Consider the following 16,019-nt stretch of genomic DNA (forward strand, 5'->3'; position numbering starts at 1 on the left):
CTCGGATTAGGGTCTTATTTATAGGGAATGATTAGGTTTAGGGTTAAGAGCATTCTGCCGCAGCAGGTGTCGCGCGCAACTGGATGAGTTGGGCACGGCTGTCACGTGCAAGTAAATAAGTCGCGCGCGGATGATGCGCACAGTTATTTGTCTTGCGCGCAGCTCTATGGTATGATTCGAGTTTCCAATATTTTGATATTCTAAATCTTTCGCGAGCGCATCTCCAGAAGTTGCGCGGAGTACTGCGCGTAACTGAATAAGTTGCGCGCGACAGCTGGGCGCGACTTTGTGAGATGCGCGCGACATTTTCCGCGGCAGCTTATATTTTAACCTAGAAGCTCCTAAATCCGTCATTATTGGGTTTTAAGCACGGGCTTAGCCTAATTATGATCGGGTTTAGTTAATTGGACCTTGTATTGGCCTTGTTCTTTTATTCTAGCTAGTCTTTTGTATTTTGTGGCTTAACCAGTTATCCATAAATATTCTTCACTTTGATTCAACACGAAGATGGCTTCATTTATCGTCATTGCACTTCCTGTCGGGACAGGAGGCCAAAACTAGATGCCTACAGTTAGCCCCCACTTTGATCGAGTCTAGGATAGACGATGATCAAAGTAGTCAAGGAAAAATCCGAGACTCATTCTGCGAAGTTCTATAAGATTAGAGAACTTTCAGTAACGTTTAAGGATGTCGAAACAGTCTTCGGTTTTCTAAGTGTTTGAAACAAGTAGTTATTAAGGCTAGAGAAAGTTTTCCCTAGTCTTAACACGCTAAAGAATCTAGATTGATCCTTTGCAATTGTAGAATACTTTTACAAGTAAATGTATTCTAGGTGATGTGAAATCATGAGAAAAGATCGGTTTTAAAAAGAATAAAAGGGGATGATTTCCTTTCAATCATGTCATTGTTGGTCTAAAGTCCCTCGATATGTCATTGGAACTTTAGCCTGATTTTAACAAAGTAAAAAGAATAAAAAGGGTTTTTGGATATTCGAACCGAAAAGGGTCCGCCATTCGAGCTGGGTTTGGTATTCAAACTGGATGTCCACAAGTTAGAAATACATGTCTCAGGTTTGAAGGCATATATCCAAATCCAGTGAGAGGGAAGAAAGTCAGCAACTCTCTCAGCAGTTTTGTCCACAAGATAAGTACACGTGTCTCAGGACTGGGGGCACGTGACTATATGGGTGCGACACAGTCTCGTCTCTCTTTATACAGGGGGTGGAAGGACACCCTAACTGTCCGGTAAGTTAGTAAGCTCACTAACTACCGCATTTGCTTCCATTCAAGAAGTGCCTGTTCCTGAAGGTTCGGCACGCCTGTCGAATCGTGAGCTAACGCCTATAGTAAATAGTCTACCTTTTAGTTCCGAGAGGTAGATCTCGCAAAGCTTGGGCTGAGGTGAAAGTTTACGCAACACCTACGCCGTACAATTTTACGTTGTACGCTACGCCATTTGCATTTTTACGTTGCATAAAAATGCCTTCCTTTTGCTTCGGACGTGAAAAAGAAGAAAATCCGAACACTTATAACGTCAGTACAGTAAAATGACAAACCTGTCTATGGGTGCTTTTACGTAAAGCACCACCACGAAACGTCTTAAGGCACGCTTACGAAAACGTTCAAAACGTATGCTTGGGGAAGGCACAAAGCACGGTGTTTATGCAAAATGATGCAAAAAACTAGCAAAGAAGAAAATAAACTACAAATGCAAAGCAATTGAAAGGATTTTGATAATTTGCACGCCATAACGTCTAATAACGAGCAAAAACCGTTGAAAAAATGGTCAAACGGATCAAAATCCGGATACTGGTCATTTTAGTGACCAGTATCTGTGCGCAACTCAATAGGTCGCACTGGCTAGGCGCGCACATCGTTCTGAGTTGCGCTGCTACGTCACGAGCATCTTCTGGAGTTGCACGCGACACCCAGTTCAGCAAAAAGAATATCGCGAATGCGATTTTTCATTTCGCTCTCTCTCTCCTTTCTTCCTCCATTTTTTACTCTTTTTCACTCTAAAGAGCTCCATTTTTTGCGATTTTCGAAGCTAAAGGAAGAAAATCTCGCTCTTAATTCACATTTGCCATAATCCAATATAAGTTTTTTGCTTAAATTCGTTCATTCTTGGTTGGCATTTGAGCGTTTTTTGAATCGTAAAACCCTAAATTTTGAATTTGGGGATTTTTTATTCGGTCCATTATTCTTGAAATTGTTTATTCCATGTTGTTATGCTATGTTTTAAGGAGTGTTTTGCAACAAATTTCATCAAAAATGGTTTAAGTATTGAACCTTGTATGAGCATTTCTTTGTTTAAGTTTGTTCTTGCTCTTTTTGCTCGAATTTTGCTTGAATCTGTTGCTTTTCTTGCTCATTTTGGTTATACTTGTTGATTATGAAGTAGATTGTAGTATTAGAACTAGTATTACTTTCATAATTAACATTTAGCAAATTTTGAAATTGAAAAAATGGCGTGAAGTGTATACTTAGCTTGTTTTGCCATATTCGAACTTCAAGATTGTTTGGTAGACGATAATTACTATTATTCGTCTTGGAATAGTTGATTCTTTGAGATTTTGAAACATAATCCCTTAAATGCTTAGTTGAAACTGGTATAGGATGGCTTTTGTGGGTGTTAAAAGCCCCCATTTACTGAGTTTGACTGCAGGTATCGTAGCCCCCAAGTATGGGTGGCATTGGATTTTTGTGTTTTGTCCTATCGGTAGCCGTTATGCTGTCGAAATGGATCTAGAACACGATTATTAGTTTAGGAAAAAATGAAATAATAGAGAAATCTCGTCTATCATAGCATGGATTCGCCTCCATTTGTCGACGCTGAGGAGATTCTAGGCGGTCCTGACGAGGTAGTTCGCCCTCGAAAGAGGGTGACCCGGCCTCGTGGGGAGGTTCGAGAGCGACGCGCCGCTGCTGATCGACGTCGTCAGGAGGATGTGATCTAGGAGGCTCCTCCCGATTGGGACCCTAGGGTCCTTAAGTGGGATCCAGACCATCACGTCTCGGTTCGAGGGTGGCGTGACATCGTGAGTTTCTTACGCCTTCTTTTTTTTACTTTCCCTCTTTTCCTTTAATAACCGTTTTTTTTTATTATTTTGGCTCTCTCTCTTCTCTTTTTTTTAGAGTGAGTCTAGCATGCGTTTATACGACTCTAGTGATCTGCGGACTCGTTTTGAGAGCTTACCCGACGAGGTAAAGGAAATTGTGGAGCTTTCAGGGATAGGTCGCGCGCTAGCGGCTCTTCGGGATTTGTCGAGTCAGTTTGCTTCGTCAGTTTTACTCCGCGGATTGCTGGAGTTTTGGTGGGATTCCACCAACACTTTTCACTTTCCGTGGGGAGAGATGACGGTCACCCCTTACGACTTCTCTATGATTACGGGTTTTCCTTTTGTAGGTGAGCCTGTAGTTATAGAGGTTGTAACAGGGCAGGACTTGAGACTGAGGGATCTCGTGGGGGATCATCTGGCGGCGATCCTTCACGTATATCCTCAGTCTTGTCCGTACTCGATTCTTGCCTATGAGTTGTTGGCTGACGAGGTTAACCGGCAGTGTACACCTGAGCAGCTGGCTCGGATATACATCGCCCACATTCTTTCCGTCACTCTCTTGAGTGATCGGGGGGAGCGTTTCCCTATCCGGTTATTGTAGACACCCATTTGTGTCTCCCCAAAATCAAACCCAGTGATGAGTGCCTTTCGCGTCGAATCATAATCGAATGAAGTGAAAGTGTGGAAAGTCTAGTGGTTGCGGATAGTTTTAATTTCTTTTCTCTTCTCTCTGTTTTTGAAAACTTATTTTAAGAAAACAGCCAATCCAGTTTGGTTGGTCTATCATATGGGTCCAATAATAGTGTAGTTGGATGAGGTTTGACAATAGCTTTCCAACGATATATTATAAGCCCAATTCCGATGAATATTGAGGAAGTTATGGCCAATTTACTGAAATGGGCCCGGTTTGAGCCTTATATGCGGCCCAATGATCTAGGGGAGGGCCTAATACGATTTATCATTCCTAATGCGATTAGGAATGGTTTTAGTCTTCAAGATTCTTCTAGAAGGTTCTTTTCATTCCTAATTCAATTAGCATTGATAAATTGACTTTTGTTGACTTTTCAGAGTTTTAATTAAAAAAGAGCATTTTTGAGGAAAATTCAATTTTATCCTCCAGTACGGCAATTTTATCTTATTTTAAGAAAAAGCGTAATTTTCCATCTAGCGCCAAACGCCAGCTTTAGCGCCTAGCGCCAGCTTTGGCGCCTGGCGCCAACAACCACGTTGGCGCTGGTTCAGTTTTCTGTGCGCAAATGCTCTGTTTTTAATATTTTATCTTTTTGGCTGATTTTCTCTATAAATAACGTCGTAAAAACTTCGTTTTCATTCACCTACAACTAGTTTTCATTCTCTCATTCTCTAATCACCATCTCTCTTTCTCTTTTTCTTAACTCGCTTCTTACATACAATATTCCGCATTCGCAAGATCTAGAAACACCTAGCCATATTCGAAGTTGCCTTCGCCCTAGACGTGAAAGGTTTAATTTCTGAGGGTTTGGTCCCAAATCTCTATTTCAAATATTTTATTTAATTATTTTGTTTATTATTTTCCTTAAAGTTACTAACGTGTGTATTTTGTTATTAGAAAGAGGTACGTGGCATCAAAGTAAGTACTTTAATGGTTTTTATTGATATTATGATGTTGAAATCATGTTTAGATTGTTATTATGATTCCTAGTATCATGTCTAGGGTAAGTTTAATATCAAATATGATTGTTACGATGCTTCTTATTCTCTTCCTAATATTTATGATTGTTAGTATCATGTTAGAGTTAAAGATTTGATTTTTATTGCTTAGTGACATGCTAGGGTTTGTTATTAATCTTGTTAGTATCATGCCTAGGATCTTGCTATTATTATGCTTTAACATGATTATTATTATGATTAATATGATTGTTATTATAATGATTATTGTTTTGATTATTATTATGATTATTATTATTATTAATTATGATTGTTATTATGATGATTATTTTTAATTATGATTGTTATGATTATGATAATTATTTTTATTATTATTATGTTGCTTGATATATATTTTATTTATTTATTGCTTGATCACGCCTTTTATGCATGTTTAAAGGGAATTTGTACTTGTAATCACGCTTAATAAGATAATTAATAATCTTGTTTAGGGTTAATTTGATTATAATTTCTAGTGATCGCCAATAATTGTTTATTTGTGCATTAATATTTAACCAACATAAATAAACAGGTTTAGGGTTAAACCTAATGATTGCATGTTAATCAGAAAGCGCACATGAATACGATCAGAATAAAGTAGAGGCCCATTTTTAGGGCAGGTTCAATCTCTTTTAGGTTGGATTTGTACCTTCATTCCCAAACTACCAGTCATGGTTCAAGACCTATTGGAGTTGACGATCTCTTGGATCGTTATGGGGTGTAACCTTCACCCTGTGAACGGTTTACAAGTTCCTGAAACTTGTTGGCGACTCTTTTGCTCTATCTTCTTTCCCTTTGGACGCCACCGTACTTTAGAGTATGATCACAGTGGGGTTCAAGCTAGGGGTAATGCTTGAAGTATTCCCTACAGTTTTTGGCGACTCCGCTGGGGAGGATTTTTATTTTAATTCCTGAATTTGTTTCAGCAATGATTTAGAATGAGTGGATGAGACTCGAAATGTTCTAATTATTTCATGTGCGTAATTTTGATTAACATTATTGTCATATGCATAAAAAAGATCTCATTGGAAAGACCATCCGTAATGAGTTAAAAACATAGGATTTTACACGTAGGAAATTTGAGAAATATCTTTCACAACTAGGACAGAAATAACACCGCGCGAAACTGGAAAATTTTATCTAGCACAGAAAGCTGCTGAGGCATGTAGGAATTAGCCAGAGCATTGGCGCCAGAATTTTAGCCGTAGCGCCAGACACCAGTATTGGCGCCAGGCGCTACAGCTAAAACCTGGCGCTAGTCTCTGTTTGCTGGCGCCAAATTCCTCCAATACCGAGCCGGAAATATGCGTTCTAATTTCGACCAGTTTTTCGTATTGTTTGCTCGATCCTACTTCCTAATTGAATTTTTTCTCACTTTTCTGAAACCCATATGTGTTTTACATATGGACATAACCCTCTGGGAATTCATGCTCCATGTACTTGATTGAACGCTCTGAGCAACAAAGGGTACATCTGAGAATGTTGAATTCACCAAACCATGGAAGCGAGTTTTTTCTAAAGCTCGCGGTGTCCCGTCCACTCGCGCCAACCCTTCACGGTTAGGCTTCCGCGCGGTGCATCCGGACAATTAACCATGAACCCTCTATTGACTAAACCATATCCCGAACTTTAGAGAACTAGAGCCATGGTTAGGTTACAAACTCATTGCATCATATTGTGCCTACTTGACTAATTGTACATTATTTGTTGTGCATATATTCTATGTTTTCTTAACCATTTGTTTTACTTGTGTTGAGATTAAATAAATTAATGACTTAAAGAACTTTTCTTAATTAATTAATTAATTAATTAATTAATTAATTTGAGTAAATAAAGTCTAATATTTTAATCAGAATTGACCTAGTACGACTTTAGGCATACCCCTGTTGATTAATAACACCGAAAACAGTTCCAGATTGAAGCTCCAGCATTGGCGCCAAAGTCTGGACTGTAGCGCCACTCTGTAGAGTGTGGCGCCTGGCGACAACTCTGTCGTCTGGCGCCAAGCTACACAGTGCGACGCCAGGCCAGTCCTGTCGCTTTGCCGACAGTTCGGATTATTGGTCGAGGCATCACTTAGTGCATAATTAACCAGTTTGCTAATTAATTCGGTTAATTTTCGCTGTCAATAGTACTTGGTTGAGTCATTGATCGAGTTTAGGCACTAAGTCCCATGGTCTTACACAAGAGTCCAAACATGTCACTTACACTCAACGCACACACCATTACACATACTTTGACCATGTCTAAGAGAGTCTTGCATGCGCGTTTTTTCCGTCATTTTTTTAGGGGGGTAAGTCGGATATTAATCCTCCATTTTAAAAAAAAAAAAACTATATTTAGTTCCCTAAAAATATGTACATTATTTTTGGAAAAAATATGCACCCATTTTTTTATTTTTCTCTTTAAAAAAAACCTAAGTCAAGTTGATTTGAGTCAAGTAATTAAAACGCAAAATGGTTTAAATCACAGCGCGTCGTCAAGAAAGGAAGGACGGTTAATCAAGGACAACCTCTTCGTACAAGTCCAACTTTTCGACAAACCCATAGCTCGCAAGAGAAAAGCTAAGACCATAATGGCAACACAAGAAGAAGTCAACGAGCTTAGGAACCAACTGGTTACCATGAATGAAACACTGAAGCTCCTCACACTTAAGGTCGATGATCCCGTGAAACAACAACAGATGGACCTCATGCAAGAGAGTCTAAGCAAGCTATCTAGCGACTACAAGTTTCAAGGGCTTACTTCACAAGGGGTCTCGGTGGACAAAGATCTTCTTCCGCAGATGTTCAATGCCAATGACATCCCAAAATTCAGAGCAATTGATAACCCTTATTTCATTTAAGAGCCTTCGAAACAATAATGAGTATTAAGGGTATTGATAAGAAGGTTTTCCCCTCTCTGTTCTCACTATCTCTCGAGACCGTTTTCCAACAATGGTTCTTTCTCTCGAGAAAGAAAAGACCTCTACCTGGGAGTCCATAGAAAACGCTTTCGTGGATAAATACAAGTGCAACATTCAAGTTGAGACCGACCATAGGGAACTTGGGATCCTCAAGCAGAAAGAGAATGAAGGCTTCACCTCTTTCTTTAACAAATGGAGGGAAACCTCAGCTAAGATGATTGAGGTGCCAAGTGAAAAAGAGTCTGTGAGGTTGTTCATCCATAACCTTCAAGAAAAATATTCCAAGCATCTCAAGTATCAAAATAATCTCCATACCTTCAAGGCCGTCTATGACATAGGGATCAATATTGAAGACGACCTGGCTAAGTTAAAAGCTGCCAACAATAACTCCAACAGTGGCTGGAAAGGAAAGAAGAACGACAACCCTTCTTCTTCCAAAACCACCCACTCACACAACGTTAGCACTTTTAATTTAGGAGAAGTCCTTACTATGAACAATCAAGGACAAAAGAAACCATTTAGGAGAAACTTTACTCCTATTGGCATGAGTTATGACGCCGCATTTGATCGATTAAATGCAAAAGGTCTTATAACTCCTATTGGACCATTTAGGGACGCACCAGTCGAAAAGAGGTCGGCTAATTGGAACCCCAATGCACATTGTAAGTATCACCAAGGTAGGGGCCATCTCACCGAAAACTGTTGGAAGCTTAAGGAAGCCATCCAAGATTTAATCGATAACAACAAGCTGCCATTGCCCCCTGGCAGTAAGAAGCCAAGCATTGATAATGCACCTCTTGCTCATGCCTTGGCTATCTCTAATGAGGAAAATGAGGTTAACCCCTCGTCTCTCATGAAACCTGTCAACGGAATCCATGTCATTGAAGAAGATGAGAAGACATTCTTCGTCGCCATGGATAGCCTTCCAGAACCGGCAAGTAAAGAAGATATACAATTGCTCACACTGTCTATGATGGAAGTATCACATTTACTACGTGAAGCTCTCAAAGATATAAAGGAACCCCAAAAGAAATATGACGAGGTTCCACCTCCGAAAGAAGAACCCAAGAGAGAATTCACACCCATGAGAACGACCTATGAGGCAAAGCGTTTTCCTTTACAAGTCACTGAAAAACCCAAGAAGAGTAATAGAATTTACACTCCAATTGGGATCCCATATGCACAAATGTTCGAAATGCTCTCCGAGAGTGGCGAGATCAAACCTCTCGAACCGAGACCATTCGAATCATTGAAAAGGACGGATCGATATTACTGTCAGTATCATTAATCAGGGGGTCACACTATCGAAAACTGTTTCAAATTCAAGGATTTGGTTCAGAAAATGATTGATAAAAAGAAACTAGTCCAAGTTCCACAAGAAGACGATGCAACCATTAATGGAGTTTGGGACAATTATGAAGAAGATGTCTAAAAGACATAGTAGGATCTCCACCTTCTGTGTTGTACGTCATGGATTACTTTTGGGCTGAAGAAGACTCATCGATAGACGTCCTCACAAGATCCGGGAGAATGCAACCTATGCCGACCGCACAACAAGTTCCCATTCCTATGCCGATCGCACAACAAGTTCCCATACCTATCATTGAAGGCAATGATATTGTTAAGCAGTTTAAGAAGACAAAAGTTGAGATTATGGAAACTTTTGGCGACATCTCAAGAACATAGGTTGGCTGTAATGAACAAAATTGGGATAGATTCTGACACTACTCCTAAGGGATTAGCCAACTTCCTCACAAGTGATCTTCCTAGTCCAATTAATTTGATCACCTTTTCTGACAAGGATTTACCCCCAGAATGTGACAAACATTACAAGGCATTAAACCTCAAAGTAGTTTGCAAGAGGATGAATGTTCCTATGACTCTTGTAGACAATGGATCGGCCATCAACGTCTGTCCACTTAGAACTGCGAGAATGATAGGCATAAGGGATGAAGATCTAACTCCGTCTACACAAGGAATAAGGGCCTACGACAACACTCGACGTCAAGCTCTTGGTAAAATTACCCTGAACGTAACGGCAGGAGAAATAGAACATGCTACTACTTACATTAAAGCTTCGTTCAACTACTGTTGGGGTGCCCTTGGCTTCATGACCTAAAGGTCGTCCCCTCATCTCACCACCAACAAGTAAAAGCTATAGTTGGGGGAATTCCTATCACTATTGATGCTTCGCCTATGAGGATCAAGTCCATAGAAAATCCAATCATTAATGTGGAGCACGACTAGGATGATGAAGACTTATGGGGCTTTAACGAAGAAGTCTCCTTAATCCAGGAGGATGAAAGGACCCCCATTCCAACATGATTGTAAATGCCATGCTGAAGAAACAAGGGCATTTTCCTGGGATAACCCTAGGAAAGAAGAAAGAAACGGCAAAGTCGCCGGAGTCACCTGGCCTCCCTAAGTTAGACACTTTCGGACTTGGTTTCGAACCGACTCAGAAAGATCTCAAGCGAGCCCAGGAAAATTCAAAGGCACGTAGAGACGCTCGCATTCAAAAGAAAGCAATCCCAATGGATCAGTACCCTCTTACACTTAATGGTCAACTCATAAAAGAAGGAGAGGACTATCCATGTCATGAATTTCCCGAGCCATTTGTCGTAAACGGCATAAGGTAACCGGGTTTTGAGATTTTCTTAGATTTTTATTTCACAGATGAAATCCCAAATCCTGTCCATAAGGAGAAAGCACCCCCATGCTTTGACTTTAACGTCATGGGATTATTATTTGGGCGAGAAAAGAATGAGCCAACTTACAAAGAAGACAACTCTTCGCTCATTCAGACAGTCTGACAAAGCGAAAACTTCGATCCCTCGAAGCTAATCACTCCAGCTGAAGGATCACTACAAGGGTGGCGCAAGACTATCAAGGTGACTTCTCCAAGCAGAAGAAAAATATCCGTCACAACAGGGCAAGGACCGATGTTTGAAGAGTTGTCTGAGTCAGAGTCTAAGTCGGAGTCCTTCCCTATAGAGTCTTCTAGGTCTTTAGTAGTAGCACCTCCTCTTCCTATTTCTTTTCCTAGAATAGTTAGTGATCAAGTCCCTGAGGACATATCACTCTTTGATGTAATGATCTCAGAGTATAATAATATTTCTCCTTCTCCTTATTTCTTATGTTCTTCTCTAACCAAAGATGACGAGCATTGCTTAACTAACAATGAAAAAGACGAAGAACTTATTAAAGCAATGGAAACATTCGAAAAGAAAACACCGGTAATTGAAGAAACTGAAACGGTTGATATCTCAAATGATTCAACCAATAAAAGAGAAGTTAAAATCGGATTAACACTAAATGAACAAGAAAGAACCGATTTAATTAACTTACTTAAAGAATTTATCGATGTATTTGCTTGGTCATACGAGGATATGCCAGGCATTAATAGAGAAATAGCTCAAAACACTATACCACTAATTCTAGGAATGAAACCCTTAAAACAAAAGTTACGTCAAATGAAACCCGACGTAGCTCTTAAAATAAAAGAAGAAGTTCAAAAACAAATAACTGCAGGTTTCATCAAGGTATCCAAATACCTCAAATGGGTCGCCAACGTCGTCCCGGTTCCGAAGAAAGACGGAAGGGTAAGAATGTGTGTCGACTATCGAGATCTAAAGAAGGCAAGTCCAAAGGACGACTTCCCTTTGCCACACATCGATATTCTGGTAGATAACACGGCAAATCACGCACTCCTCTTGTTCATGGATGGGTACGCAGGTTACAACCAGATTCTCATGGCAGAAGAAGACATGGAGAAAACAACTTTTATAACACCATGGGGCACTTACTGCTACACGGTGATGCCATTCGGGTTGAAAAACGCGGGTGCTACTTACCAACGCGCAGCAACTGTCTTACTCCATGACATGATGCATAAAGAAGTCGAGGTGTATGTCGACGACATGATTGTGAAATTAAAAGATCGTCCAGGCCATCAAGTAGCCTTAAGGAAATTTTTCGAAAGGCTAAAAAAATATAATATGAGGTTGAATCCAGCTAAGTGTGCTTTTGGAGTCACATCAGGCAAGCTTTTGGGTTATGTCATAAGCTCTCGAGGAATAGAGATAGATTTAACCAAGATCAAAGCAATCATGTCAATGCCACCGCCCAAGACTGAGAAACAGATTCGAGGATTTATTGGCTGGTTGCAATACATAAGTAGGTTCATATCAAAATTGACAACAATATGTGAACCAATCTTCAAAAAGCTCAAGAAGAATGTACCAGTAATATGGGATGACGAGTGTCAACAAGCCTTTGAAAAGATCAAAGCCTATCTCGCAAATCCTCCCGTATTAGCACCAGCACTTCCCGGAATACCTCTTAAGTTATATTTGACGGTTACCAAAGAGACAATGGGAGCTATGCTAGCACAAGAAGTAGAAGGCAAAGAGAATGCAATCTACTATCTAAGCAAGAAGGAAGCACGCTATACGCCACTTGAGAAGTTGTGCCTCGCCTTGGTGTGGGCCACAACCAAGTTAAGACATTACATGCTAGTGCATACCGTCTTCGTAGTCTCCCGATTAGATCCACTCAAGTATCTATTTGAGAAATCTACACTCAATGGACGCATATCGAGATGGATAGTCAATCTAGCCCAGTTTGATGTAAGGTTTATGCCAAAAAAAGCTATCAAAGGATCCGTGGTGTCAGACTTTCTAGCACACTTCCCAATAGAAGACTCGACGCTAATACAAGACAATGAATTTCCAAATGAAGACTTAATGGTCACTGAAGATGATACTTGGATCTTATACTTCGACGGAGCCTCGAACCAAAAGGGATGTGGCGTTGGAGTATTACTAGTATCACCTAAAGAAGAGCATGTTCCAATCTCCATAAAGCTTGATTTCGACGTTACCAACAATGATGCTGAATATGAAGCATGCGTGGTAGGCCTTGAAACAGCTTTGGCATTGGGAGTAAAAAAGTTAAGGATATTCGGAGACTCTTCTTTGATTATCAATCAGATATCTAAAAGGTGAAAAGTAAGGAGCGAAAGCCTAGTCCCATACCAAACCCATCTGGAAACTCTTACCGATCAGTTAGAGAAGGTAGAATGCACATATCTACCTAGGGAAGAAAATCAATTTGCTGACGCCTTGGCAAGACTAGCCTCAATGGTTAGGATTCCCACGGAAATCGAGCAAATGCCTCTAACTATAGAAAAAAGGCACAAACCAGCATACATCCAGGCTATAGAAGACGACGAAGTAGTCCAAGACGAAGAAGAAGAAGAAGAAGAAGAAGAAGAAGAAGAAGAAGAAGAAGAAGAAGAACCATGGTACACGGATATACTCAATTACGTCACCAAAGGAGAATACCCTCCTCATGCTGACAAAAGAGCAAAACTAGCATTAAGGCTTTTGGCTCCCCAATATGTACTCATAGACAACGAGCTACATAAAAGGGTACCTAAGGGTCGAGCTCTCTAATGTGTAGGAAAGAAGGATATACAAAGAGCAATGAGGATAGTCCACGAAGGAATCTGTGGCATTCATATAAATGGCAAAATGTTAGTCCAAAAAATAATGCAAGAAGGATATTATTGGACTACAATGAATAGGGATTGCCATCAATATGTAAAAAGATGCCCTAAGTGCTAAATTTATGCCAATTTACAACATGTCCCTCCATCCTTGCTCTACACCTACACATCGCCATGGCCATTCTCTACATGGGGAATCGACATCATTGGCAAAATCACTCCCCAAGAAACAGGAGGCCACAAATATATCTTAGTAGCGATTGATTACTTCACAAAGTGGGTCGAAGGGCAATCATACGCTAAACTCACTGCAAAACATGTAACACTCTTTATCGAGAGAAATATTATTTGTCGATATGGAGTCCCACATGAAATGATAAGTGACAATGGAACTCACTTTCAATCCGAATGTGAAGAATTGCTACAAAAATACGGCATTCAACATCATCATTCTTCCCCTTACAGACCTCAGGTGAATGGAGCAGTCGAGGCAGCTAATAAAAATCTGAAGACTATCATTGAGAAAATGACGGAAAATTATAAGGATTGGCCTGACAAACTTCACTTCGCATTGTGGGGTTACCGCACGTCGATTCGCACATCAATAGGAAATACGCCATTTTCCTTGGTATATGGAATGGATGTCGTACAACCTGTCGAACTAGAAATACCATCTCTACACATTGCGTTAGAGAGTAAACTCGATGAAGTTGAATGGACTAGGGCAAGATATGAAGAATTAATTCTACTCGATGAGAAACGACTAGAAGCTCTGCATCACACTCAGTGTTATCAAACTCGCATGGCTAGGCATTTTAATAAGAAGGTCAAGGCAAGAAACATCAAAGTAGGAGACTTGGTGTTAAAAGCATTAAGGAAAAATGTTTTAGATCCAAGGGGAAAATTTAGATCTAATTGGTCTGGCCCCTACATTGTCAAAACAATCCTGCCAGGGGGTGCAGCAAAACTAACTGATATGGATGGTAATGAGTTCTCGAACATGACAAATCTTGACCAACTTAAGAAATACTACCCATAATTACTTGAGTAGGATACTCTAGAGAGCTACATTTGGTCTGATTCCTTAAGAAAGGCTACGTAAGAAACCCTTGTGCGGCCACTTTATTTTTCGAAAATCTTGCATCCCAGAATTAATTAAAAATTCGACAGAAGATCGGCGAAATATCGGCGTCGCAGAGAAAGCTTTGGCGCCAGACAACGACCATCAGCACCAGCCGACGGCACTGGCGCCTGACGCCAGACTTCCCTGGCAGGCGCCAGTCGCAAATAAGCGGCGCCAATTCACAGACAAATTCTGGGCGTATTTCGGTGTTTTTTCGGAAAATTTTCGACTTCCGTACTCGAAGAATTTCTGGAAAATTAATTTTTTTTCGGTTTTCATTGCTTTAATAAAATAAATTTAAAGTAAATAATTAATTAAAAGCTGAAATTTCTTTAATAAAATAAATAAAGCTGAAATAAATTAACTTTAAATGAAAAATATAAACTAAGTCTAATAATTTGAAATTAAGCAATGCTCTTAATCTTTCTTTTCTTTCCTAGCCCTTTTCCAATTTTTATCTGCTTCTTCCTCCTCATCCATAACCTTAGCTAGTAGGCATCCTTTAGAGGACCTACATTCAATCTTAGAGTAGATAGTTTCCCCTTTGGCTAGGACTCCATGCTTCTTTTCTACCTAGACTTTTTTATCTGTGGTGTCAGCTTTCCTTTTTCCCTTATCTTTTCTAGTACTTTTCTTCCTAGGCATTGCAGGTGTTTTGAATTCAACTCTTTCACCTAAGCGCTCCTTGGCAGGAATCACCCTTTCACCTAAACGACTCTTCACATCAGTTTTACCCTGATCTTTCTTCGAATCCTTCGAAGGTTTCTTCAGCAACCACTTCTTCATATCATTGGGCAAAGAAGGAGGAACCTTTTGGGTAATCACTTCCCATAAAGGTCTAGCACTCCAATAAGCATCAAATCTGTCTACTTCCTGAGAGACAGGGTACTCGTAGGGAGGACGAAGATCTCCGGAAGGAATATTCTGTAGCAAGCCGTATTGTCTTTTTACCCTGCAGGGATAATAATAAGTCATACGAGACAAACTTGGAAGACGGCAGAAAGGTTGCTTGTTGACACCAACCATCCTTTCTATTTTCCACCATGGGATAATAATAAGTCATACGAGACAAACTTGGCAGACGGCAAAAATTGCGAGATTCGAAGACCCTTCTCCACTAATGGAGCCTAATTTTAGAGAAGTGTTTCTTCCTCCTCACGAAGCAATTTGGAGTGTACTTCTCAATGTTGTCCGGAGGGCTAATTAATTCTAGCCTTTCCATTAGCCACATCTGTAAAAAAAATTGCAATGCAAATAAATTATTATTATATTTTTTTGATTTTTGTAATTAAAAATATTATTTTTCTACCTGTAATAAAATCGGAGAGCCGCGAAAAGGTGCTTTTGGGTTCCTTTTCAATTCATCAAGACTAATCATAGTCTCTCCAACTATCAATGGCATTGAATTTCTCCCTGATTCAATTTGTTCTAGTATGGTGGTTATAATTGATTGACCTTCATTATTTTTACCACTACTAAGAAAAAATTGATTAAGCATGCAAAATAAGAAAGCCCTTCTTCTATAAATATGAAAAGATTCAGAAAGAGGTTTATCAAAATAATGGCGTGCAAATTCTTTCAAATTAACTATGTTGCCATCTACTATTTTTGATAAATCCCTTTCTTTTAAATTAAAGAAGCGCTCAAAATCCTTGTAATAATATGCATCTACTCTAGGGATTACTATGAGGTATATTGAAGGGAAACCTAAAATAGCACCAAATTCTTCTGGCAAAGG

The sequence above is a fragment of the Chenopodium quinoa genome, unplaced genomic scaffold (assembly GCF_001683475.1).
Source record: "Chenopodium quinoa cultivar QQ74 unplaced genomic scaffold, ASM168347v1, whole genome shotgun sequence".
NCBI classification, from domain to species: Eukaryota; Viridiplantae; Streptophyta; class Magnoliopsida; order Caryophyllales; family Amaranthaceae; genus Chenopodium; species Chenopodium quinoa.